The 27392-nt window shown below is 35.6% G+C and overlaps 1 long non-coding RNA gene across 1 annotated transcript; it reads left to right on the top strand.

Moving 5' to 3' along the window:
• Nucleotides 1-230: 230 nt before the first annotated feature.
• On the top strand, nt 231-27001 carry LOC118680507 (uncharacterized). Its single transcript, XR_004976045.2, has 3 exons — nt 231-384; nt 447-668; nt 26813-27001. It is a non-coding gene; the product is annotated as an uncharacterized lncRNA (long non-coding RNA).
• Nucleotides 27002-27392: the final 391 nt, after the last annotated feature.

Genomic DNA, 27392 nt, shown 5'->3' on the forward strand with positions numbered 1-27392 from the left:
CAAAATAAGTGACCATTTTCGCCATTAATCATATATTCTTCTTCATTATTGAAAACACTGGTCTACAGTGGTTTTCTTGCACTAGATGTAAGATCAATATTGGACATATTTGTGCTCACAATTCGTGATACTATTAATGATTTTCACTGATTAATCTGCACTGGTTTGATTTTTTATCTTAATTTGTATGTTACATAAAAAAATTGTAAACAAAGTAACAGGTAAATTTATAATGTCAGTTTTGATTAGAAAAATACTCGTAAGAGTACATCGAAGTATACAGAGAGAAAAATGTCGAAAACATATCTTCTATTCCAATAAAACTTCATTTATGGGCTTCCTTTTATAATTTTGCAATCAACAATGTCCTTTTAAAGACGAGCAGTAATATACCATCATGTGACGATTCCATCAATCATGATACTTTAATACCTTCCTTCCTTCAGTTCCAGATCCAGGTGGCACCGCTCGCTCTGTTCCTGACTATAATTTCTTAAATTATTCAAAAATTTAACCAGATCAGTGTGGAGATGGCTTAACTTTGTATTCATATTTGCTGCTAGAGTCCGAAAATTTATGATTACTTAGAAAATTTTCGACTATCAACAATTATCTTTTCGGAGGAAAGTGAAAGTGGAGTTCACGTGATGTTTGTATGCGCGAAAAAGGTGCGCAGAACCCTAAACATGACTGTAAAAATAATTTTTTACATTTCAACATTTAATACTTTCACGAATAAATTCATAATCTGGACACTTAAAAACATCAAAATGTGCTAAGATATCCAGGGCAACAAACAAAAATAATTTTTTTTGTAGAGCTGTGAAATCATTGGAAAATATTTACTTCTAGCAAACCATGTGTATGTACTGTTAAAGTTTAAATTTCCAAAATGATCTTATGCTCGCAACCGTAATATGGTATGAAGTATTATTACCAATTGATTGCCCGGAATTCCATGCAAAATTATCAAAATCTTATCAGGGTGCTCGTAAAGGCTACTGAGTTGTATGTTGATTCAACGGTGCTTGGCCCTTCGATGAAAAGCTACAGGGCCACCATCACCTTTACTCAAGAGCAATAAGAGAAGATGCAACAAAAAAGTGCAAACAAAGCTTGGTTGACCAAGGCAGGCAAATTAAAAGTCGGCGAGTCAGCAACTGATATACAAAATATGTTGTTGTTGTTGGGATGATGGTCGAGTGTAGGATTGTAAATGTGTGTGCGGCTTGCAATGCCAAGTTGGTAGCAATTGCAGATTAGCATGTCGATATCACGAAAAGGCCCACAGAATAAAAACACAATATATAAGCAAGTATACCTAGGTATATACTCGTATGTACATATATGCAGTGCTTATATAGAACTGCATTTTCGTGCGGCCAAGTGCGTTTGCACAACCTACATCCGTCCCTTTTGGGCTGATGCACAAACAATCGCTTTGAATCTATATTTTTTAGTCCGATTCTGTTGGTTCATTCATAAGCGGCGTGAGTAAACGCGTATGGCTGATTCGCTTTGTCATGATTGGAAAATGCCCGGTAGCAGTTGCGTTGTCGATATTTCTGCGCGTCGACAATAAATTTGGCATTGGTCAAACGTAGCCCCAAGGCAACTATGCAGACAGGCGAACGAAGACTCAGCAAGCACACAAGACCAAAGGATACAGCCAGATGTAAGAAGACGTTAAAAACAATGTTAGTAGAAGCTGCAGTGAATCAGTATCGGTGTGTCGGCTATATCAACGTGCTTATCGCATCAAACTAGAGGAGGTAGAGGCGGCTCGCCATGGAGCCACCGAATCAAATCAGAATTTCTGTATATACCGCTCTGCCACACCCTCCCACTACAAGTTTTATACACCAGTCAGATTCGGCTACATCGTATGGCCCGAGGGAAATGTTAAAGCGCAAACGAAGCGGCTTGTGAGCAAGGAAAACAATATCAAAGGAGTAAGGAAGCACTGGGTGGAATGCAACCGATCTTTTCACATTTGTTCTCAATTGGAGATAATTTAATTATTTCAAATATTATGTACTATTTTCGCTCCAATAGATTAAATTATAATTAGCATTAATCATAGCAAACCAAAGGTTTAAAAGCATTAACAATTTACGTTCGAACTTTGATATTGAAATTTTAATTTTTTTTCTGTTTGCAAATTATTTTGACTAGAAAAAGACATCTACAAGAGTTTTTTAAATGGCATAGTGATAAATAGAGTCTCCATTTTTATGCAAAACATTATCCTAATTAGAAATATAGCACTTACTCTGAGGTTGATCAAACATCCAAGGTATCCGTGAAAAGAACAAAGAATTCTAACCTTAAGGACAAGTCGCGCTGTGCCGCAAAACTTATATCGGTAGTAAGGAGGTATTTGCAATATATTGTTATTGTATTGCTACGTATGCATGTTGTGTAAGCTGAATTGCTGCCAACTTCAACGTCGTAGCAGCTCCAGCCGTCATGGCGCATGACTCTAAGGTTGCCTCGCATGCGTAATATGTTGCCAATAAAACAGTAGGCAATCGACAGGTCTGCACGAAATCTGCCGTGGTTGGCGCAGTTGCAGCCGTCTACCAAGTAACGCCACAGACAGTGACTATCCGGTTGCATCGACAGCCTTGGATGAATGGGTCGCAACAACATAGGTGATATGCATTTTTATACCTTGAACAGGGCATATTAACTTTATAACACCCTGAAGGAAACGTCGGAGACCCTATATAAATATATATATATACAATATATATGTATACATGATTACCATGTCGAGCTGAGTTAATTTAGATTCCGTCTGTCTGACCCTCAGTTTTTCAGATATCGGTCTAAAATCTTGCACACGTCCATTTTCCCCAGAAGTTGCTCACGCGAAGTCCCAGCTATCGGACCACTATAGAATATAGCTGTCATACAAACTAGACGACTAAAATCCATTTCATGTATGGAAAGATTTTTATTTGACGAATTTTCATCACAAAATTTGGAATTAATAATTTTCCAAGACAGCGATACAATCTCCGAAGAAATTGTTCTAAGGGGCCACTATAGCATATAGCAGCCAGACAAACTGACCGATTCAAATCAAAGTAAATATCTTTTAATACCTATATCTTTTTTATACCATAAAAAATTCTCCTGTGAAGGGTATTATAGCTTCTGTGCAGCCGAAGTTGTTGTTTTTATTGTTTTAAATATTTACGCAACACATTGCCGAGCACCGTGTAATCAAGTTTTGCTGTTACCGGCTTATATTTTATCGTATATACATGACATTCTAACACCACCTTTACATTTTTACAGTAATCAAATCATCTTTCGGCGATGAGTCATATAAAATCATCACTTTATTGATATGAATTTCAAAAATTATGAGGTGTTAGGCCAGTCTTAAGTCTGAAAACTTATTTATGAGGTATAGAAAAGTGTTTTAAACCTCTTACTTTCAGACTTTAATAGAATCGATTTCCGTGTATAAGAAAATTGTTGACATATTTTCCAATCACAATTACTTTTTTTACATGTATCGTCAGACGTATTTTGCCGATAAAAACTGAATTTCACTGAGAAGGTTATTTCGCACAAAAGGTTCCAGCACTATAACACTATGACTGCTTCGAAATCAGAATTTATCAGCCGGATTGACTGAATATCTTTACCAATATATCTTTTATGTCAAAGCACTCCACAACGTGCACGTATTCAAACCATTTCAATCAATGACATAGAAATAATAACGAACAAACATTGCAGAAAGCAATTTAAAATAATTTTTACTGATGTCACAACAACAAAGAAACACTGGCTAACACTGCAATGGAGCGGTAACAAACAATTCGGGCATATGTTCTAATTTGTTGTTTCCTTTTTATTTCGATTTTATTTTCTATTTTGCATTTAAAACAGCGGATTTGACCTAATATCTTTTTGCTAAAGCGCGGTAATGCGCGCCCCACTCTCTACTGCGCGGGAGGGGTTCCACCCATTTGTAACAATCGCCGCTTCAACATTGTTGAATGGGCGACAATCAACGCTTAATTTAAGCGACGCCGACACCACCACGCCATGTCCTTAGCAGTTATGCATACAAGTGTGTATGTTCACAGCTTCGCCTTGCCGCATGCATCGCTTCGCTGCCACTGCAGCGACAACTCTCTATGGCAAGCATTACGCGCTCTTTTTATTTCACAAAAAATCACGGTTGAATGGCGCACTTTTTTAAATTTCTGAAATGGTTTTCCGCCTTTCATCCCTCAGCAGCCCAGCGCTCGAGACACATTCGAAATGGCCCATCAAATTCACTAGCGCTTTCTACTTCGCTTCTCATGACAATTCTTGCTTCGTTTTTTTTTCAGCTTGTTATTTTTTTCATCAGTTTTATGGTTTATTAAAAATATTCGCTTACTTAATGGCTTTGCACACTGCACGCGATGAAAAAAATTAATGCCCGTCGACTGTAGTTACTGGACTCGGTTGCCTCCCACCACTGCACCTGGCTCCTTCTCTCTTTTCGGCGTTTCCCAGCAATTTAATTGTTATTGCAAGATAATGCTTTTAACTGCAATTTTATTTGTGTTGCTACTGAAATCATTTGTACATACTCTTAAAAATTCCATTAAACATAACTACTTATAGACATTTTCTCTAATAAGTCGCAACATCGCACCAATCTGGTGTTCTTGGTGCCCTTTATTTATTGCAATTTCTTTTTGAATATTATGTAAGATTTTGGTTTAACTTTTAAGTAGATGTTTCTTGTAATAAAATTATTGTTGAAATCCTGTTTATTTTTTTGAACCGGGGAACTTGATATTCATATGAGATTACTTCACCGCACAAAACTACCATACAAGGTACAAACGGTCAATTCAAAGCGTTTATGGATGAAGGATGAGTTAAGAAGAACTTGACCAAACTAAAACTGTCATACAGGAAACAGTTAAATAAATAATAACGTTTAATTTTTATGCCCCCAAAGGTACAATAGATCATAGGTTGTGCATACCACCATAGCTTTCTATCATCTTAATCCCGCTTGCAAAGGGTTACACCGTAACACGTTTGTGTGACCGTATAATATCAAGAATCATATATATTTCAGTTCCGGCTATCAAGAAGTTTAAGATGCGTAGGTGGTTGGCCTTCTGCATTCGCGTATAGTTCCGGCCCTAGCTTCGGCGTTGTCTTTTCGCAACACCAACCCAATTTGCCTATTTTAGTTGATAGTTAGTCGGCCCCCTATAGAAACTATCGATTGTCTACCCAAATAAGTTTTGTTTTTTAATCTCCTAACAGTTTTATACGCTCTTAGCATTTTGTATTCATACAAAAACCTGGAATTTATTATGTCAATTACATAACATCAATTTTTCGGAATTGGTAAAAAATAGGAAATTTTTCGAGAATTTTTTGCTTTTTTTATTGAAAATATATTAACATGACTCTATTCTCGAAATGTGTCCAGTGTTCTTTTGACTGTCCTAAAAATTCAAAAAGAAGCAATATTGCTCAGTATAAATCACAGGACGCCAAATAATAAAAAAAGGAATTGGAAAGAAGGGAGCTACATTTTCTTTTGACTATTTCAAGCTTACAATCCAAAGTTTGACACGAAGTTTGTAACACTCTGAAGGAAAAGTCGGAGATTCAATAAAATGTATATGTAGATGCTCAGCATGATGAGCTGAGTCGATTTAGACATGTTCGTCTGTATATAAGCAAACTAGTCCCTCAATTTTTGACATATCGATGTGAAATTCTTGCATACGTCCTTTTCTCCCCAACAACCTGCTTATTTCTCGGAACCGCCGATATCAACCACATATAGATTATACAAACTGAACGATCGGAATCAAGTGCTTGTATGGAATACCTTTCATTTGACAAGCAGATTATTATCGAAAGATTCGCTAGCATCTCCGAAAAAATTATTTAAATCGGCCTACTATAATATATAGCTGCCCTTTTTTTAATTTTTGGCAGGTCAAATCGAAACCTTATTTAATGATACTATGTTTTTACTTTTATACAATAAAATAATTTACTGGAAAAAAAATATTTAAAATTGTAATTTTTGCATGTCTCTGGATACATCTAGACTTTCTTTCTTTCTACTGTTTTGGATAAAATTATTATGCAATATATTGATATTGCTCGGTAGATTCATGTATGATATCAGTTTTATAAATATTGAGGGCAATATGACGATGTATATACTAAAATGCTTGTTTTTAGCAAAGTTCAATATTCCACAAACAAAAAAAAAAATTAAAATATCCTCCAAAATAATTTCAATTATTGTATAATAGCTTGACGACTCGTAGTTTTATTATGTATTTATCGTCAATCGTACGCTAAACTCGAATTCTTCAGAATGATTACAGATTGCCGCTAACAAGTATCACATTGTCGCGCCAACGGAATCAAAAGGTAATTGTAGTTTCCACCAAAACAAATGTCTAAGGTGGCCTTAAAGACTTTCTGTACCCTGTACTTACCTCTGAATGTAATCTCACTCATACTATTCGCACATTTCCTCGACTTCCCTGGAAAGCTGACAACATCTTTTAAATGTCCCTGCAAAAGCATGTCAAGTATCGTTCAAGTTCGAGAGTTCGCAGAAATTTGACGATCTGACATGTGCGGTCAGCTACCACAAAAACTGCAAGAAGTAGCAAAGTGTTTGCACAAATCGATCAGATTGCAGTGACGCAAGCGTGGTGCATGCCACACACAAGCAGAGTGCAGAGACAAAGAGGTGCTGATGACGGCAGTCGTGCGCCGGCTATGTCACAGTTTGCTGTTGCTTTGCCGGACAGATGCGCCTGGGTGTTCTGCTTGACAAGCGTCTTGTATGAGATCAGTCCGGTGCAACACAGTTCATACGTACATATATTACTTGAGGGCTATAATTAATCTATAGCACGTTGCTGTTGTCACGCGAAATGTTGTCAACATGCATTTGAGTGGAAAAGTGCTGTTGCAGTGTTGTTCTTTGTAGCGAAATAGTTTGATTCGAAATTATGAACGAATTTATAAATAATGAATGCTGTGCATTTTGTGTAGCTGTTTTTCAATTTTCCTTAACGAACCACCAGCGCCCGTTCTTCGAACTGCATCAAAGTACAATATATGATGACATGGCAGCTGACTCATATACTCGTATTCGTATGTATGAATGTTTGGATATGTACATAAATATTGTTATGTGCGGAAATATTTACTGATTTTCAATGCCTCTGTAAGGCATATCAAGTATTGTTGAAGTTGGCATGTTGAATGTTTGTAGAAAGGCATAGCGTACAATATCGGCAGCGATTAACCTCTGTGAGTCGGACTTCAGCTCAAATTACGGTTAACATCTACGCTATGATCATACTATTACGTAGGAAAATTAACGATGGCATGCCCACCATTTGAATCTCATTCTGATAAAGAGTACACATTCGCGTTAACTGCTACTTGTTATCAACCCGGCTATGCGGTGTCTCCGGAGTGCAATAAACGAAATTTCTTATTTGCACCAAATTGTGCCTAAGTGGATATTTTGCGTGTGGCTCCACAGCTTCCCACTTGACCAACCTTTGTTCTTTGCGAGCTAGTATGGCTTGTACTACTTTCTTGCTATGCACGCAATTTTTATGACCACTTTAAGGAGTCTCGTACCCAAACACTGCATGCAACACAACTTAGGAGAGGGTTAGTTGCAGAATTGTTTGTTATTTTAAGTTGAATAGCCCCGCAAGCCTCCTTAGCTACGTCAGCCACCCACTGAAATATCGATTAAATAAAATGGAACATTTTGAACTTATATTTTTAGAGATTGTTGTTGTTACGCTTCATGTTGAAAAAAACGTGGTATTTTTTTCGCTAAGACAGAAAGTCAGCAAACGACTGTTGTATGCCACTTCCAATGAATGTACCGTCAAATGGAATGCGATTGAGTTAGTAGGGCATTATACCACCCTTCGAAAAACAGCGCCCTAAACGCTTAGAACGCTCGTGTTGGGGTGGTCACGTACGAGATTTGCTCGTTTATTACATTTCCCTTCGGGTTTATTGCTTCCTAGTTTCCTGCCTTAGCGGCCACACTCTATTACACTCTTACTTGAGAAAGTAAAAAGCTTAAACTTAAAAAAGCGATACATACTTATGTTTCATTTACATATATGTATGTAAAACTTTACTTACAATGAAAACAACATTTCTATGCGTCTGCACCTACTGCGTCTTCGATGTAGAATAGATATGTTTGTGTGTATATATGTATATCATACATGTGTATCTGGCGTTTTTCAGCTTTGAAAATACAATTTTTTTCCGAGACGTTTCGTTTCGGTTTGTGTTTTTTAAAACGTGTTCAATATTAAATTGTGGATGGAGGTAAATTTCTTTCGGTTAAGGCGAACAAGTGGAAAAGGACATGACTTTCTTTCGTTTTATTATTGAAATGCATTTGTTAAAAGGAGAGCAGCTTTCCAAGTCGGTCTGGAGGCGGCTTAGACTCCTTAGACAATTATTGAAAACTTATTAGAAAAATTCGTATAGTTATTTCTACTTGCTAAACTAAACTGATTAATGTAAAAAGAATATACTTCAAAACTTTTACCAGTCATTGTTTGTGTATATATATATTTTGATATGACAGGTGTGCGATAATACTTTACAGTGACCAAGGATCAATCCCAATTCAATCCAATGTGCCCTATAGTATTTTTTCTACTAGCTTGTAGCGTTCAGAAGCAAGCAAGGAACAGCTTCTGACAGGCAAGATAGTTCGTACATCTGTCGGGTAACATAAAGGCATATCCACTAGAAGTATGGCAATATATCTAACATATTCATTCGTACATTACAATTACGTTCATTTAAATAACAGAGCGATTTGGGATATGATTCAATGTAAAACACAAAAACTTATTATATACATATAAACTAGTATATATTATAATATGCTTGACAATACTTTTTCATTACAAATGTTACTTATAATTCTCATTCAAACATATTGCTTAAAATTCTCCGATAGCCAAGAAAAAATTCACATTGAAGACAAAATTTTAGAAAATTTTATATATAATATTTATATGAGCTTGCATGAATTAGTTTTTAGATATGTACATATATGCGTTGGGCCATAGTTAACAACTTAATGTGGCTACAGAATTCACCGCATACGAAAGTATAATTGACTAAGAATATGTTTTCAACAATTCTTTTGTTTAAATTGAAAAGTATTTTAAATGATTAACAAAGAAATCGAAAAAAAATAAAATATCCTTGAATAAAAATACGTCGTCTATCTGTTTATTGATTATACCGTCACTGAGCCAACTGAACCAAAATTTGTACAATTTAGAGAATACACTTAAGCGGAGAACACTGTAGAGCACGGCATGCCTCAGGACAAAATGAATCGACGATAGAAATTATCTCAAGCGGAAAAAGTTGAGAATTAAACTTAAACGTAGCAGGATATGACAGCTAGTAAAAACAAGAATAATAATAATGGCTGTAAAGCTACGGATAACCACAGCAGTAATAACAATTGTAAGGCCACTGAACAATGACGGGGATAGCAGTAGTAAATACAGTTGCTGGTGCCCTGGCATGCCAAGAATCTTTAGATGTTTATACATCCATGCATGCTTTCGCTTTTGTGTACGTGTATGAATGTGTCCTTAAGGAAGAGATATGTTTTGGTTGTATGAAAACTCCGGCAGGAAGCTGTTACTCGTTGTCACTGACCACTGCTGAAACGCTACAATCAACAACAATATTACCAGCAGCGGTCAGTTTGCATTTTAGACATTTTGTCGTCATTTGGGCACACAATTGTCATATAATATATGATGATATAATCACTTCCGGTGAATTTATTATGCCGGGCACAACAACGTCTGGGTAATACCGGTTGCAAAACCCACCTACCTCCCCCTTTTTTGTTGCACAATGTCAGTAATATAATAAATGTAATCAAAAGAATTCCGGAGAACATTATAAAATAGAAGGTGAATGAGTTTGTTTCGGGACAAATATTGTTGTGGAATGTGCGGAATTCTTTGGTTAAGTCAACCACTTCCGCACACTTTATACTCCTGACAAATTAGGGCAAATAAACAAAGTCAGTGAGTACTTCATAATATAATAAATATAAGATTATAATATAAGATTTGTTGATTATTGAGAGTTATTTAAAGTGACCGTGATTTACTACAACTTATCACTGTGTGGGACTACTTTTATAGCATAGTTTCGATTCCGACCAATAAGTTCTCTTTATTAATGTAAGTTTTTGCAGGATTTGACTGCATATTATACATATAACAAGGTAATATGCTCATGAATTCATTGCAACATTTTTTGTCTATTGTTTAAATAATAAATAACCTCGTGAGGTCTATTACCCAATACCGTCCACGTGTTGGGTCACATTTATGAGAAAACTTGCTTTGCAATTATTATGAAACCTGCTTTTACTCAAAATATCTTAAAATTTTATAGAATTTCAAAACTGTCCAGATATCTGTGGTGAAACTAAAAAAAAAACCGAAAGTAGAAGATCTGAAGTTGAATATAGTTTAATTATTGGTAGAATTCAGGAGATAAACGAAAAGCTCGATATACTTAACGATGCTACAACTTCTTTAACTCGTTTGAAAAATACGTTTATGAGGTCTGCAATTTAGGCCTCGGTGTTGTCAATAATATATTCGTTAAACTAAAGTTTTCAAAGTTTGCCATTATGTTCTCTAAGATTGCTCGCAGATTGACCAATATATGAGGTATGAAATCAAGCGAATGTTTAAAAATTGTTATATTAGGTGCGTTTGTTTAGGTACGCAACTGAGTTCACGCTGTTTGCCAATGGTCAGTAAAATAAATCGGCGGCTGAAGCACATCGGGAACTCCAAGAAGTTTACGGAAATGCTGCCCCAAGCGAAACAACGTGCGGTGGTTGGTTTCCTCGCTTCAAAGACGGTGATTGCGATATTAACGAAGACGGTGAATTGGAGACTTTTCTCGATGAGGATCCATGTCAAACGCAAGAAGAGCTTGCCTCAGCATTGGTAGTCAAGCCATTTTATATCGACTACATATGCTGCAAAAAAAAAGCTCGGGCTCACGTTGCCAAACCCGTTTAAACTTACCTGGAAACACTCAAATTCCCCAAATATTGTACGGTCCGATTATTATTTGTTTGATTATGATCTGGTTTAGATACAGTTCCACTCACAAGACGACATCCAAAAATTGTTTGATTCTTGGATAGCATCATAAGATGAACAGGTTTGCCGCAATGGTATATAGAAGCTAGAAGAAATATTGTCTCATTTTAAGAACAAGTTTACATTATTGTTAAAACGAGATTTAAGATATTTTAGATATTTACCGATATATGCGGTACAATGACAACTGGAAGTTCGAAAATATTTATATTATGTATATAGGGGCTAGAGCAAGTATTCACCCATTTTCGACAGAATGGAATGCTGCTATCAAAGCAATATTCTCTCCGTATTTCAATCCTACATAGACCTCAGAGGTTGACCGATATTTTCGGCAAAAGGTCAGTCATAAGCACTGGGATCCACAGATTTCTTATCTGGGATCTTGAAAAGTTATGGTCCGATTTCGACAATTTTGAGACATGAGATGGAATAGCTAAAAGGAACTATTTGTGTAAAGTTTTATTTCAATTACGTTACTGGCTCTCTATTCATATAATGTAAAATGAGAGAATTATTATATATTTTATTGTCCAATTTTGATACCGGTTCATAACCAGCCGTTCCGTAGCATATAAAATGAGAAATTTAATGCTGCTGATATATTTATTTAGTGAGTTATCGTTCTTTTAGTAGTTTTCAACATAATCATTATATGTGGAGTTGGCAGAGTTATTATCCGATTTTACCCATTTTCACAAAATTTGTCCTAAGCGAATTTGGTAAACATAAATGTAGTGGTTTAACTTTAGTAGTGTACCGAGTTTCGTCAAGATATCTTATGTTTTACTCGACGGACAGATAGTCAACCAGAATTCAGCTCGTTTCGACATCCTGGTCACTTACATACTATACATATATGGTATGTATATACTACTAGATAACTTCATATCATATTAGTATATTAGTTTTAGGTGTAACAAAGGTGAATAAAACTATAATATTATGTATCAACATGTTGCGAGAGTAAAAAAATCACATATTATTAAGGAATGAAGCGCGAAGAAAATAGTTTTATTTAGAACAATGGTGTGGTATCAGAGAATGTTGATGATCATCAACATTCTCTGGTGGTATTTAAGTATATATGTATGTATTCATATACAATATTTCAGGGAAGCATAATTAATTGATTAGTCCAATATTCATGTTTCATTACGCATTTTCTTGTTGTTGTAGCGATAAATTGGTTGTGACAGCATTTTCAGGGCGATTTATATTCACCAATTACAACAAGTATTTGGTTTTATCAGAGAATGTAAATTAATTTATTTACGTTCTCTGGTTTTATTTCTCGAATTTGCAACTGATTGTGATAGTTTCCAACTGGCAAAGAGCCAATTGGATTTTTTCACTTATAATACTCACCAATAATGCACGCCACCGTAACCAGATGTCACTGAAATCACTACGTGTACTATGTAGATATACCGGAACTGAGATTGAATCAAGGGTAGTTTTGGAATTCGTAGCATTACAATCATTTTCAGCGCAACGTAAATACCTAAGTTCAAACATAGACGCATTTGCGAAAAATGTTATTTGTGTTTGTGTTAAGCTGCAGCTGCTTAGAATATGCGAATACTTACTTTTAAAGAACACTGAACTGGAATGAACTAGTTATAAACAACTTACTACAGGGGAAGAACCAGACAGTCGATTGCCTTTTTTAAACAAGCCTCTGAAATTTTTTAAATGATGCTGTTCTATAAGATCTATAAGTATCATCAAATTTCAGTCCAGTTTCACACTGGTTCCTATACATGTTGGATAGCATGGACTGCAAACTAGTTCAACAAGGAACTAAATCAAATATTGCAAACATATTCATACTATTTGTGCAATATATTAGATTTAGAGTTAGAACTGTAACTTCAGCTCAGCATTGAAAAAACGTAAATAAGAGCGCATATAGTTGCTTAAAATCGAGTAAATTAACTGCCTCATAAGTCATAAAATTTCTCTCAGAATTTCATAGCCGAAAATCACCTATCTATTTCGCGTTGTTTTCAGAATAACAAATACCGTTAACTACTATACTCTTTGCAATATGTTGCGAATATATAAAAACATTCAAAAATGCGAACGAAATGATTGCTCGGAACACGAAGCCTACTAAATTTTGAAATTATGTTTTATTTAATGAGAGTCAATGCTCTATTTAAAAATATACTCGAGCACTGGTATCGATATTTCTTAGAGAAGAAATAAGTTAGGAAATACTAAGTTCGGGTGTAACTGAATATTTCTTACTCTTGTTACTTGCCAGGATGAAAGCCAGGGAAATACGTTCAGTTGCGTAAGGTTTGTTAGAACAACGAAAATCAATATGTGTATGTAGTATATGGAAGTTTGGTAATTTGTGGACCAATTTCACATATTTTCGGCAATGAACTAATGTGTATCCAATATTATACGTTCAGTCAATTTTGCTACTTATGTTATTTGCCGATATATGCCATATAAAGTCAGCCGGTAGCTCGAAAATTTTTCTATTAGGTAAATGGGGGCTAAAAGAATTATTGACCTAATACAACCCATTTTGACATACAGACATATTAATATCAGAAGAGGATTCTTTTCGAATTTCTATAATATATCTCACAGATCGCCCGTATTTTCATCCCTTTTTATATTGAGCGAATGTGGTTGTTCTACTTTAAGTGAATTAGGAGATATGTATATTAAGCCTCTTATGGGGCGAGGCCACGTCCACTTTTTAAAATTTTTTTAACCATAAGAGCCCCTTGCTACAGCAATCTCCCGTACAAATTACTTTAATATTTATATTTACTGCTTAGTTATAGCAGTTTATAGGTTTACGATTAATGGCGTTTTGTGGGCGTGGCAGTGGTACCATTATGCCGGTCTACGAACTCGTCCATTCTTTTTTGTCAAGGAACAGGTGTACAAATTTTCATTGGGATATCTCAATTTATACTCAAGTTACAGCTTGCACAGACAGACAGACATCCGGATTGCAATTCTTCTCGTTATCCTGATCATTTATATATATATAACTCCATATCTATCTCGATTAGTTTTAGGTTATACAAACAACCGTTAGCTGAACGAAACTATTCTACTCTGTAGCAACGTGTTGCAAGAGTATAAAAAAGACTTGTAAACTAATATCTGACTACACTTTATGTATTTGGTTGCAACCAAAAAGTATTGGCAGTAATCTTAAATACTTAAATCTATTCGCTTTTCTTAGAAATACATTTAAAATGCGTTCGACAATGTCCAAAATCCAATTCCTTACCGGTGAACTTTTTACAGTCTTGATCGATTAAGTCTTCTATGCGATATTTAGCGGGCTGATTACACGATAGTTGGCGCAGTTGGAAGCTGCCGGTCTCCATACCTCCTATCGACGTATCCCTTGGCTCTAACAAGATAAGAAAATCCATACGGTTTGATGTACGGGTGTTCTCCTAATGCAAGGAAAAAATTTCAAATGAAAAAATAAGGAGATAAATTCAAGAACGAATAAATAATGTTTTAGCTACACTAAAATTTTAACATAAAACTAATTCAGTTATACGACGTTGTGGCAAATTTTACTAAGCTGAGGGAACCATGGTTTAGAAAATTATTTTCTATCCATTCATCCAAATTATTTTCTGCAATCCTTTTTTCTTGGATCATAGTCATTATTGTTTCCTCCTAAAATTGAAAAATTTCATGATCTGCAAAACTTAATCTTCAAAAATATCGTTGACATCTTGAGTTTTGAAAAAGTAAAGCATTCTCGAAGACCCTCATTTATAAAAGATCTCGACGGCATTCATATCGATGTAGTCTGTATTTTGAAAGAGTCCACCCTAGTGGTAATATTATTGAACACGAGTTGTTCCTGGGACAAAAAGTAGAAACCGGAAACATAATATATTTTGCACAGCAAATCCAACGCCAAATTTGTTTTATTTAAAAACTGAGTTGTTTAGATTTTTATACCCTGAACAGTATTTATTTTAAGTTTGCCACGTAGTTTGAATTCAAACCCAGAAAGAAACGCCAAAGACCCTTTAAAAATATATATTTAAATGATCAGCATGATGAGCGGCGTCGATTTAGCCATATCCGTCTGTCTGTCCGTCCGTCTGTCTGTCCGTCCGTCTGTCTGTATATATATACACTAAATAGTCGCTTAGTTTAAGATATTGATCTGAAATATTGCACGGCAAGATTTCCACAATTTGCTGCTGATTTGTCGGAACAGTCGATATCGGACCACTGTAGCAACTAGCTGCCAGTTTGTACAACCGATCAAAATCAAGATAAAGATCTCTTTTATGATATAAGAAACGCAACTATGAAAGGCCATATAGCTTCGGTTTTTATTGACATTGCTTGCCTATTGAGCGTTATAAACACTATATTACGAGTATTTCTAATTTTAAATTATATTTTAATGGTGTCACTTCATCACTGATTTTCAATATAATTTGTTGACTTGCATAATCTTGGGGAACTTTCCTAGTTATAAACCTGAAACTTGATACATTATTTTTCATTTCATACCTAAAGGAAACGTATATATTTTTGTCGTGCATACGTACATGTCGCTTGTTGTGGTTGCTGTTCGTCCCGGTTGATTTCTCCAACCCTTCTATCGAGTTGTTGCATGCGAGTACATAAACACATGTTAATACGTACATATGTATATATTATATATAGGTAAGAGCACTTCAACAACTCTTTCCTTGCATGGCTTCTGGTATTGTCATCAGTTGAACCAATAAAAACTGTTAAGTTACAAAAACTGGAAAGTATTCGTCAGCAGTTTGTGCAAGTTGCCTTCTCTTTTTGCTACCTGTGACCTTTCCACATCTTTGAAGAGCTTGGTCTGCAATTTTATATACTTCCATTAACACCCTATGAGTAGACAAGCAAGCAAGGCCGGAGCTACGATTTACTCTTGAGGGGATATAAAAATATTAAATTATATAAAAAGGGTTATGTAGATTTAAAATAAATCTAAAATATAAAGTTTAAATTTAAGTAGTTAAAAAACAATCCAAAAATATTGAATTATATTATATTATGCTTTAGAAATACTGCGGCTCTCCTGAAGTCTGAGTATTCTCGCAACGTGTAGACATTCATCATTACTATCCCATTTTATGATATGATCGAAACCGATAAAAAATAGGTTAGTTGGATGATTACATAAATTATAAGAGAGTGGTTCTACTCTCTTTTGATGCAATTTTATATGATTGAACCAAATTTAGCATAAAATGCTGTTATGCCGTTTTGAATTCCTTGAGCTTATTTGATTTTACCAAGGAGAACTCAAGTATGGTATCGGTAACGATAACTCCTTAGCCATCATTTATTATATATAAACATTTTTATAGAAAGATTTCTTAATTAAACGAAAAAATACTAGTATTCCACATGTAATGTGTTTTGTGCCAAAATACCCAGCAATGTAATGACTTTCCGTTCATTCGGTTAATATAATGCACTTATGTCATAGGTGAGCTATCTTTGCTCTTTTTTACTTTTTGTTGAATTGAATAAATTTCTTGATCCCCCTATAAAACAGCACATCCTTAACATCTTATTTTCAGCCGGTTTTTATGTTGTTTTGCGGTGGCTGTTGATGTTGTCATTTTGCAATACCCTGGAGTCTGATTAATCGAACGCGGCCTCCAAACCCACTCAACTCTTTGTTTTTTATCACATTGGATTCAATACTTCTCCCGCGTTATCCTCTGATTTTGATTTCTTGTCTCAAATCTGCCTTGCTTCGGATATTATTCGCTGACGAGGCATAGCTTCGCTTGTGCTTACCTATGAAACGAGTATTTTTTCTAGTTGCGAATAATACTTTTCACACATGTGATTTGCCGACGTGCGAAATCAGTTGCTGTAATCAAATTGTAACCCTTCATTTATGCAGCTGTTTTAACACGCCTAGGAGTTTTCAAATTTAGCTTGAAAATTATATGAAATAGCCACATACTCAAAACAGAATACATTTTACTAAGTAACTGGTCTTTGTGGGACAGAATCATTATTAGCTCACCGTCTATGAACTCCGAGAAGATTAAGTTTATGAGACGCGTACATATCAGCTCACAGAGATTGGTGTGAAAAATATTATACTGATTTAGAAATACAATCGAATGGAGAACTCTATCCTCGATATGTGTACGACTCATTAGGCGGATAATCTTTTGAATATATAAGAAATATAAAGCTATACATTTTTGGTATATAAAGTTCAATTAGTTTACAAAGCTCGAAATAAAGATTTTGTGTTTTGTTTAGAAAATACTACACAGCTCTGTTTTTCAGAAATCCTTACTACAGTGTGTTACATTCTCCACTCTGCTATGTGCTTAGCATAATTATACTGAGTAATTTATTAATATAATGCAGTTAACTGGGTTACTGGGTCAAAAATCCAGTTTCACCGCACAAATTGCATTACAATAGGACAACAGCAGGCAAGGATATTATAAAAAGTACGGGCAGTAGAACTGATTGAGCCGTAAGGATTTTCATTCAACAGATAAGATGCCAGATCGGCAGCAAAAAGACTGTGCGGTGCCTCAATTGCCTTCATAAATGAATTGGTAACCGTAAGCATACACTTTTTTTTAAGCAAGTATAAAAAAACTGATAATCAGCATTCCAATAACAACAACTTATGGAACGCGCATACCTAGAACTTTTTTAAAGGGAGTAAAGGTACGGCATAAAGTCAAAGTAAAACCCAAAGCCCAACTAAAAATTAACATAAAATTTAGAATTGCTAATTAGAATAGCTGAGTTGAGTGGCATTTAACCCAGATAAAAAGTGAAAGGCCATACAGCAGTGCATCAAACCACTCTCAGCGCAAGGCGCTTACCTAAATGTACATATATGTACTGTGCGTAGTGGCGGGCGTTGAGGCGTATGGCTGAAGAGGCGCTTGCTTAGGGCTTGTTGCGCATGCGCGCTACTTAATTAAAATGCGAGCGCCACGAAGGGATGCCGCTCATGTTGAACGCATGTGTATATTTTTATTATTATGTACGCTTTCGCATGTGTGCATGTGTATGTATGCATTCTAGTGACATGAAATGACATCTTTGTTGTACCAAATAATGTAGTATGGTGCAGAGCGAAGACCTTTGGTATATTGAATTGAAATTTTTGTATTAATTTTCTTCAAATATATCTGCATTTGGAGGTGCTTATAAAATGCGAGAATACATTCCCAATGTATATGCATACATATGCATGTTTTTTATAAACTCCACCGGAGTTGTGTTACCATCTCTTCGTTGATGCGGCAGCAACGCGTCCTGCTGAATTATTCAAATGCATCGGTTGCGCGATTTGTTGCTTCTGAATGAAGTGATGGCATTACTCCAGTCTCTGTGGTAACTGTCTATGCCACTGGTTGCGGCTATATGTATACAACAGAGAGTGCTACACTCGCGCTGGCCACGCGATTATGCATTTCAACCAGCAGTGATTAGTATGCGCATAATTTCTGTGGCTTCTATATAGAATTTATTTAAATTTGTTTGCCTTTTGAGACATTACTTCATTTTCAGCATTGCTAAGCTTTTTTTGTATGTGATTATTGCTCTTGTTTATTATTCAATAAGCGTTGTTGAGCATTGTGAGTATGCGCGAGACAGATTGCCATTCCTAGTTGCTAGCGCGCTGTTGATATCATTTTGAATAGGCTGAAAGGGTGAGGTCAGTTGACCTTGGTACCAGCAAACTGACAGCAGACTGCTTATTAAGTTGTGCCAGCTTGTCAATGATGTAGTAATTTCACAGAAAGTGAAAATCATAAATTTTAATTTCATTCAAATATTCAACTGTGATGTCCTACATTGGCATTGCAGACAACATATTAATTAATTGGTGGTAATTATAATAACACTTATGATATAAAGACTAATCGCAATTATGTGTGTAATATACATACTTTCTTATTTTCACTACGCATTTATATTGCTCATCAGGGGGAGAAAAATACGAGTCCTGCAGAGTGGCAATGCGCAGCTCTAACCACTACATTAATAGCCCTTCGAATCGAAATAGTATCTACTAGTAAATCGTTTTTGCTCTCAATAATTGGGTAATAATTAATTAATTTAAAAAATCATTTGGGCTTACTCCAAGGCTGCTCTATGGTTAAACTTTGTCCAATTTTTCTGCAGGTCCTTCCCATTATAATATATTCAGAAACTTGCTGGATTACGCTTGGTTCAAATTAATTCGACAATTTTCTTTCTTGTAAAGGTTGGTCGACATACACGCAGAGCAATTTTCAACAAAATACTTGATTTTGTGAATTTGCTAGTAGAGTATACTCTATTGTCAAAATGCCAAATATTAGAATATAAGTTTATCATCGGGCTTTAATTTATATATCTAGGATCAATGAATTAAATTGACCTCGATCGAATATCAAGTTACTTTAGATAGGTCAAAATTGCTTCCCATGATTGTATTAATTCAAATTTTGATCAGAGCCGTCTGAAATCTATTACCATCTGGTCAAACGACAACCTAAACAATCACTAGATCATTTATTCTTCAACTAAACCCTAAACCACAGCATTTTGTGCAAAATATGAAATCATATATATTTGAGCAAAGAAATCGATTTTTAATTTTAATTAATGTACTACCTATCACAAACTTAGTGGCTTTCTAACATCTAAAACTAATAGGGACAGCTACTACTTAGGTTATATTTATCAAAGCGATAAGGACATCGTGCAAAAAATAATGCAAGCATTTTTTAACATTTCTTCATTTATTGAATCCGCCTGTTTAAGGCCTAACAACAAGTAATAAATCTTAAATATATTTAAGAGCTCAGGGTTGTGGTTGAGTCATTTTGCTAATACATTGCTTTTACATTGCATCTCTTTACTCAAGCGGGTTTGATTGGAGGAATGTATCAAGGCATTAGTTATTGGACTTGGATGTTCCCGGGACTTAAGTTCCTATTTCTTTCTACTGTCCTCTACTTCTTTCTTTAGTGTTTCTTTAAGTTTGGTATTTTTATTTAGAGAGCAGTTATTTGCATGCTAGTTATATTGCTGTATAGATGTTTTCTCGATGAGAGCCTTCTGTCTAATCATTTGCTTGTGGTACTAAGATGTTAATTATTTTATTCGGTTGACATATTTTTGGTCTGCGTGAAAATGTAACATGCTTATACTTTTGTTCATTTACATTTGTTCGCCAGTTGACGAGCCTATGCTAAATGCTCCTGTAGTACCCATGGTGCTCTGATGGGACATTTATTACGGCATACTTGAGCTGTGTCATCCGTAAAAGTGGATGTCAATACATTATTATCTTTTGGAATATCTGCTGTAAATAAGATACTCGTATATAGAATTTGGCCAAGCGCACAGCCCTGAGTTACACCAGCCCTTATCGGTCATCAGATATGAAGTTAGCTACTTAACAGTAAATTTTCTTCTTATTAAATAAAACTCCAATGTTTAAGCGTTGCATAATGGAACAATGTTTTTTATTTTCATATAAAAGGCTTTCGTGTCGCTATCGACTGCCTGGGCTACATCAAGAATATTACTGAACGGTATTTCTGTGTCTTTCTGATTTCGTTAGTTATTATATTTACTTGCTTAACAGTGCCAAGTTTTGTAACAAGTATAATATTAACACTTTTTAAAATATTTTGGAATGGCAGGGTACGATTCTTATTGGTCTGTAAGAAGACGAAGAAGATCTGCGACATCTTCTATTAATTAAGATAATATCTAAAACTGACAATTGCATAAAAGCACTCCTTGCTACCTACCACAGCAATATTTGCAATAACATGAATAAAAATAAGACCATTGTCAAGCAACCACAATGCTGTTGATATAAAAAACATAAAATGCTTTAATAATGACAAATTAAGTTGGAAATGTAAAACTTTGTAGGGAGGATCAGAGTGTAAAATTTAAAAAGTTTTTAAAAGTGTGCTACTATGAGAGAATAATTCTGTGAGAAATATATGTTTGAAATGCTAAGGGAGTTACGTTTAATAACTACCAAATATGTATAATAATAGTACTTGCAAAATTGATTATTTCAAAGACATCTACAAATTGAGAGAGCATAAAATGTACAGTTGCAACCGAAATATGGCCTTTCTTGTAATTACATCGAAGTTAAATTAGCTATACTTATGACCAATAAATAAGCATTTCCACATAAGCTGATATTTTATTTAAAACAATTTTATATTCATGCAATCTTAGATTGTACCGAAAAGGAATTAATATTTTTGCTTGTGTCACAAATTACAAAAGATATTCGTGTACTGTTATTTATAAATTCTACCTTTTTCTAAAAAGAAGCAATGAAAGAGGAGATACTATTTAAAATTGACCTGCACGTAATCTTCTACTTTCCAGATCTTCCTTTCGGTGGTTTTACCGAAAAGTTTTATCACAACAATAGGAATTATGTCCTGCAAATGTTCGTATTATACCCTGAACATCGTATATTAAGTTTGCCACAATCTTTGTAGCAGCCAAAAGTAAACGTCGGCGTTATTAAGTATATACTTGTATATGTAGTATATAAATGATCAGCGTGACAAGCTGAGACCGTAGCTGAGAGTGTACATGAAGACCGTGGAGAGTCGATTCGGTGCCGACCTTCCCAAGCGAAATCGTTTCACTCTATACAAATTTACAAACTTTGTTTCGGGCCGGTCGATGGGCCACCAAAACAGTGTGTATCACACCGTTAGACCTTTTCCTGTGGGGATGAGTACAGTCTAAAGTCTATGTGCACAATCCCGCTACGATTCAGGCCTTGTGCAAAACATCACGCATGTTATTCGCCAGTTACCAGTCGAAAGGATCGAATAAGTCATCGAAAATAGGACTCAACGGATGGACCATCTGTCAATAAATGCCAAAGAATATTCTTTCGAATTATAATAAACATACCCCATTAAATTTTAATTTTCGGCATTTTTATACTCTTGCAACATGTTGCTACAGAGAGTAATAGTTTTGTTCACCTAAGGTTGTTTGTGTCACCTAAAACTAATCGAGTTAGATATAGGGTTATGTATATATAAATGATTAAGATGAAGAAACGAGTTGAAATCCAGGTGACTGTCTATCCGTCCCTCTGTGCAAGCTGTAACTTGAGTAAAAATTGAGATATCTTTATGAAACTTGGTACACATGTTTCTTGGTATCGTAAGACGGTTGGTATTTGAGCGCAATCGGACAACGCTCACAAAACGCCATTAGTCAAAAGCAAATAAATTGCCATTACTAGGCTCCACAATAAAATACATGACTGTTATTTGGTAAACAGCAATTTTTTAAAAAGTGGGCGTGTTCCCGCCCCTTAATAGGTTTAATGTGCATATTTACTGAGAATAAATGTTTTAGCACCTCTATCGACAGTATGAAAATGGGTGAAATCGGGTGACAACCCCTCCCACTCCCCATATAACGGTACTGTTAAAAACTACTAAAAGTGCGATAAATCAAGCACTAAACACGCCAGAGACATTAAATTTTATCGTTGGGTTGGTATAAGTTGACTTTATAGGAACCGTGTTCAAAATTAGACAATGAGTGTGGTACCGCCGACCTTTAAGTTAAAACCCATATCTTAGGATCTGATCAACTGAGTTCAACCAAATTCAGGGCATAACATTATATTTATATTTCTATGCTTCAGTGTGAAAATCGGACCACAACCACGCTTACTTCCCATACAACACAATTTTAAATTCCAGCTGATTCTTTCACTTTCCAGTATGCAAATCAAGCACCAATGAATGTATCGGGATAAAACTTTGCATGAATAAGGCCTTTAAGGGGATCTTATTACCAAAAGTTGTCTAAATCAGACTAAAACTATTCAACCCGCATATATTGAATATGTGGACCCCAGTTCCTACAGCGAATGTTTTATCGAAAATATCGATCAATCTGTGAGATATGAAATGTTAAGATGTAAAACTGATTGAGAATTTTTAAATCAACTAAATAACGAGTAAAGTAAGTTTAAGATCGTCATGAAATTTACTCGCATTTAAGTTTGTCTCCTTGTTTCCAAGTGTAAGATCCGTCTTGTCGAAGCTATCAGGAAGACGGTAATTTGCGATCATCTCAGCACTTATTTTTTAATCATGGCGATTTTTAACGCTCACATGACCTAACCTAACTTTCCTTATGACAAAACTGCGATCTGAATGTATATCAGTAACTGAATTTCTTATCGCCAAATTTTCAATATTAATTTATAAACATATTAAAATGGCGGACAAAATCGTAGAACATTTCTATTGAAATACGTTATCTGTCAGCAATAAATCGATTAACCCTTTTCGCCGATTTGACTATAAGTGATTTGCATTTATTTGGCAGCGTGAGAAAAAATTTGCACATTAAAGATACGGAAAAATTGGAGGAGAGTAAAAAAGGATGTCCCTCTAGTATCATATCTGTGCATTGCAAAAAAAGTGCTAGCATCTTATCACATGTAACCTTTTACCAAAGAAAGCTACAAGAAACGTATTAGATAAACAATAGGAGGATCGGTATAACGAGTAACCTGGCATTACTTCAAACCGAATATGCATAAGACAACACACATGCATCCTGCCCAAGTGTTCAGCAGCGAATTCAAATTACGCTATAATTTGCTTACCCTTCTACTCTCGGCATAATTTGAATGCGTCGCAACGTCACAAATGCAAAATCGTTTACGCAGCCGTTGTTTTTTACTTCGACCCAGTGATATTCAAAAAATGTATTATCCATGATTGCATCTTCTGTTGAGATGCGCTGTCTTTCCTGACTGTTGTCTTTGCATGCTCAACTGCTGATGGGTTACCTCACACAAATTTTCATGGGAAAAGAATTTTCAAATTTTCATTTCAAAGCTTTTTAACCCTCCACATTGTTTGCGATCGCTGGCAGTTCGTTCCTCGGCGCTGAGAAAATTAAATAATATGCAAAACCCTCGTCGCTATCTGTCCCACACACACACATGCAGAACACGCGTCTGTGGTGTATGTTGTCTTGTGCTATAGGCAAATAGGGCAATCAGCTAGCAACCCCTTCACTCAATGATCTTCTCGAAGACGATCCCTTATTTGAATACTCATCCTTTGACCCAGCACGACGGATTGCGAAAATTCGAAATTTCTACATTCATGAATAATTTTCAAACTGCGTATCCGCAAATGTGTCGTCTTTTTTTAGTTGTTGTGCCTTACTTTTTATTTATTGAGATTTGTGATAGTGTGGCTGCACCCTTTGAGGCAAGACGTTATGAAACCCAACTGTTTACCTTCGTGCGCACAGCCGAAGCTACCCTGCGTATTCACACCGGAACAGAAGCAAACCAAATATTAATTTCGTATTCACATGCAAATCAGAAAAGACTTTCTGTGGATCTACAAGACAAACAAATAATGAAAATAGGTGAAAAGAATCGCATGCTCTAGCGAAAGGTTGACATAGAATTCAATCTCTCTAGAGCAGTTCTTTCTCTGAAGAAAACTCTTCTCCTTCGCCGGTTTAAAGCAACCGAGAATAATAACAAAGAATTCGTAAGCCTTTTCGCAACTGCTTCAAGGCTGTAGAAGCAACCCTTTGTCACATCCTTGTACTTGTAGGTACATACAGGAAGTTCCACGTGTTCATGGTGCGGTTTGCTCGTTTGGGTGTCCTTTTCGTTCGCTAATGCCTATGATTATCATCGGAGAATTTGTAAAAGAAATAATTACAAAAAATTTTCGATCGTAAATTTGCGATCACCCCTTCGCAAAAATTATAAAAAAATGTATAGGAGGTAGTCCGTTATATTTTCACCTAATGGGCCTTTTGCATTGCGCTGGCTGGCTGGGCGTATGCAAATACGTTCAATACGGTGCTAATGTAGTAGTGTACCTGTGTACGTCACCATATGGATATATAAATGTGTGTGTGAATGTATGTGTCAGTTCAGCTCATTATGCAACATGTATCGAAAGGATTGATCCTTAATTTATGCATAAATGCGTGCCACCTTTGGTAGTGTCGAACGTGTGACACACCCTGCCTCAACTCCTAAATGCCGCACTACTCCCAATCTCACAGAACTCGCTTCGCGTTCAACGTGTCGAAACCCGGAAACGCATAATATGCAAATAAAAACTCAAGGTACAGTGACAAAGTGAACTTGAGACGCGCAGTTTCTTAATTTATGCACACATGTGTACCCGGCCGAAGTGGAACGCTGCCGTGGTTCTTCTTTCTACAGCCAAATCAACACGGCCATGCGAAGAGCCATAGATTTCTCAACCGCATTTTTGTTACTTGTTATTGCGTAACATTTGTTGCACGCAGTAATGGGTGCCTCCCTTCTAACACAATTGATGCGCTTACTTTCTTTAATTACATTTTAGTTTTTGGCGTTCGTAAACTCCTTTGATTGACCTTCTTTATGCTGTTATACGCAAATGCATCTCGCAATATGCAAAGCACGTGTGGGTTGCAACCCATTTACGGACCGCCTTGCGACAGTTGCCATTTCTCAGTTATATATTTAATTTAGTTGTTCTGCAACAGTTCCAATTTTCGTTTGCCGCCGGGTATAAAACTTCAATGCAATTTCGCCTGTGCTTTCCGTTTCCCGCCAAAACAGACCCGCTCAATTTTATCATAAAAATTTATGTATGCTTGTATTTACAACCATTTTTTACTTTTTATTTGGTTTTGTTTTAAATGCTGTTCCATAAATCCATGTCCGTATATTCCATACAAGATCTTTATGGCTATGTGTAGAGATTACACGTCGTACTTTCTCGTTTTTAAATCGTTTTTTCATGCACGAAATTTATTTATTTTTGCTCGTCGTGAATTTTCTTTTTGACAAGGTTTTGCTGGCTTCATATTTGGGATATTGGATTCTACTTTCTTCTCTTAAGATTCAGTGCTAAGGTAGACTTGAAAGCAGCACTTCAGATTTTCATTTAAAAATGACTCCTCATATTCTCTTAAATTCTCTTATTATGAAATTCCTGAGAAATCGCTTTTAACTAGAGTGAAGAGACTTAAAAATCTAGCGTCCCTATGCCCTCAAGTTACATTACGTCTAAAAACTATCGAAATCGGGCCATAACTTTTCAAGGACCCAGACAGAAAATAAGTGGATTCTTGTGCATATGGCTGATTTTTAACGGAACATATCAGTCAATCTGTGGGTTCTAGTGTTGAAAATAGGGGTGAATATTTTTTGTGATGACTGCATGCCCTTGTGCCAAAACTGTGTAAAATCTGCAAGGTTTGTTAGTGAAATTCAAAGAGCCTGCGACTTATAATATACAAGGTATAAGATACCAAATTTGACAACAACAATGAATGTTGAATTCCTTCGCAATAGTTTTTTATATAAAGTTTTGTAAAGACCTAAAGGTATTTCCCCGGCTTTGATCTCTTTAAATTGCAAGCTCTTCCTTATGACTACATCTGTCGGATTGTTCCACTGTAGCATATAGTTGTCATACAAACTGGCCGATACAAATCAACACTAAGATTTTTTATACTATTTTCTGCTATATTTTCAGAAATGTGCCCGTGAAGGGTATTATATAATGACTTTCAGCAGGCAAGAAGCATTTCACAGACTGCCGAATGACGAATGATGTATCTATGTTTTATCTAATAATGAAAAGAAATATGAATGATTTAATACTTTTTGAAATGTCAATAAACCAATGTAGAAAAACTTGCAATGCTTTACGCTCTAAAGTAAAGAGTTTTTCTTTTCTCTCTGCACCAAAGCTTAAGCTACCAAGTCTTTCTGTTTACAACTATCACCTTCCTTTACTCTGTTCTAAATGCGATAATTTCTGGATACGCTGAACAAATACAGTGGTTTAAACCGGAGTATAAAAGGATGCTGCCTGCAATCAGAAAAATTGTGGGTGCTACATCCAAACAGGAAATCTGAGAGTTATGACTGTGTGTACACATATTGGATTTATATTTACGAACATGTGTAATCAAAAAGGGGTAAGCTTGTGTGTTGTGGAGAAGGGTGAAATAGCTGCCAACAACTGTGACTTGCTGGCTGCTTAGCTTCGGTGCCGATCTTTACATTGTTTTGCTCGGCAAATGTTTGGCTGGAGACGAAGTCAAATGAAA

The sequence above is a fragment of the Bactrocera oleae genome, chromosome 6 (genome assembly GCF_042242935.1).
Source record: "Bactrocera oleae isolate idBacOlea1 chromosome 6, idBacOlea1, whole genome shotgun sequence".
NCBI classification, from domain to species: domain Eukaryota; kingdom Metazoa; phylum Arthropoda; class Insecta; order Diptera; family Tephritidae; genus Bactrocera; species Bactrocera oleae.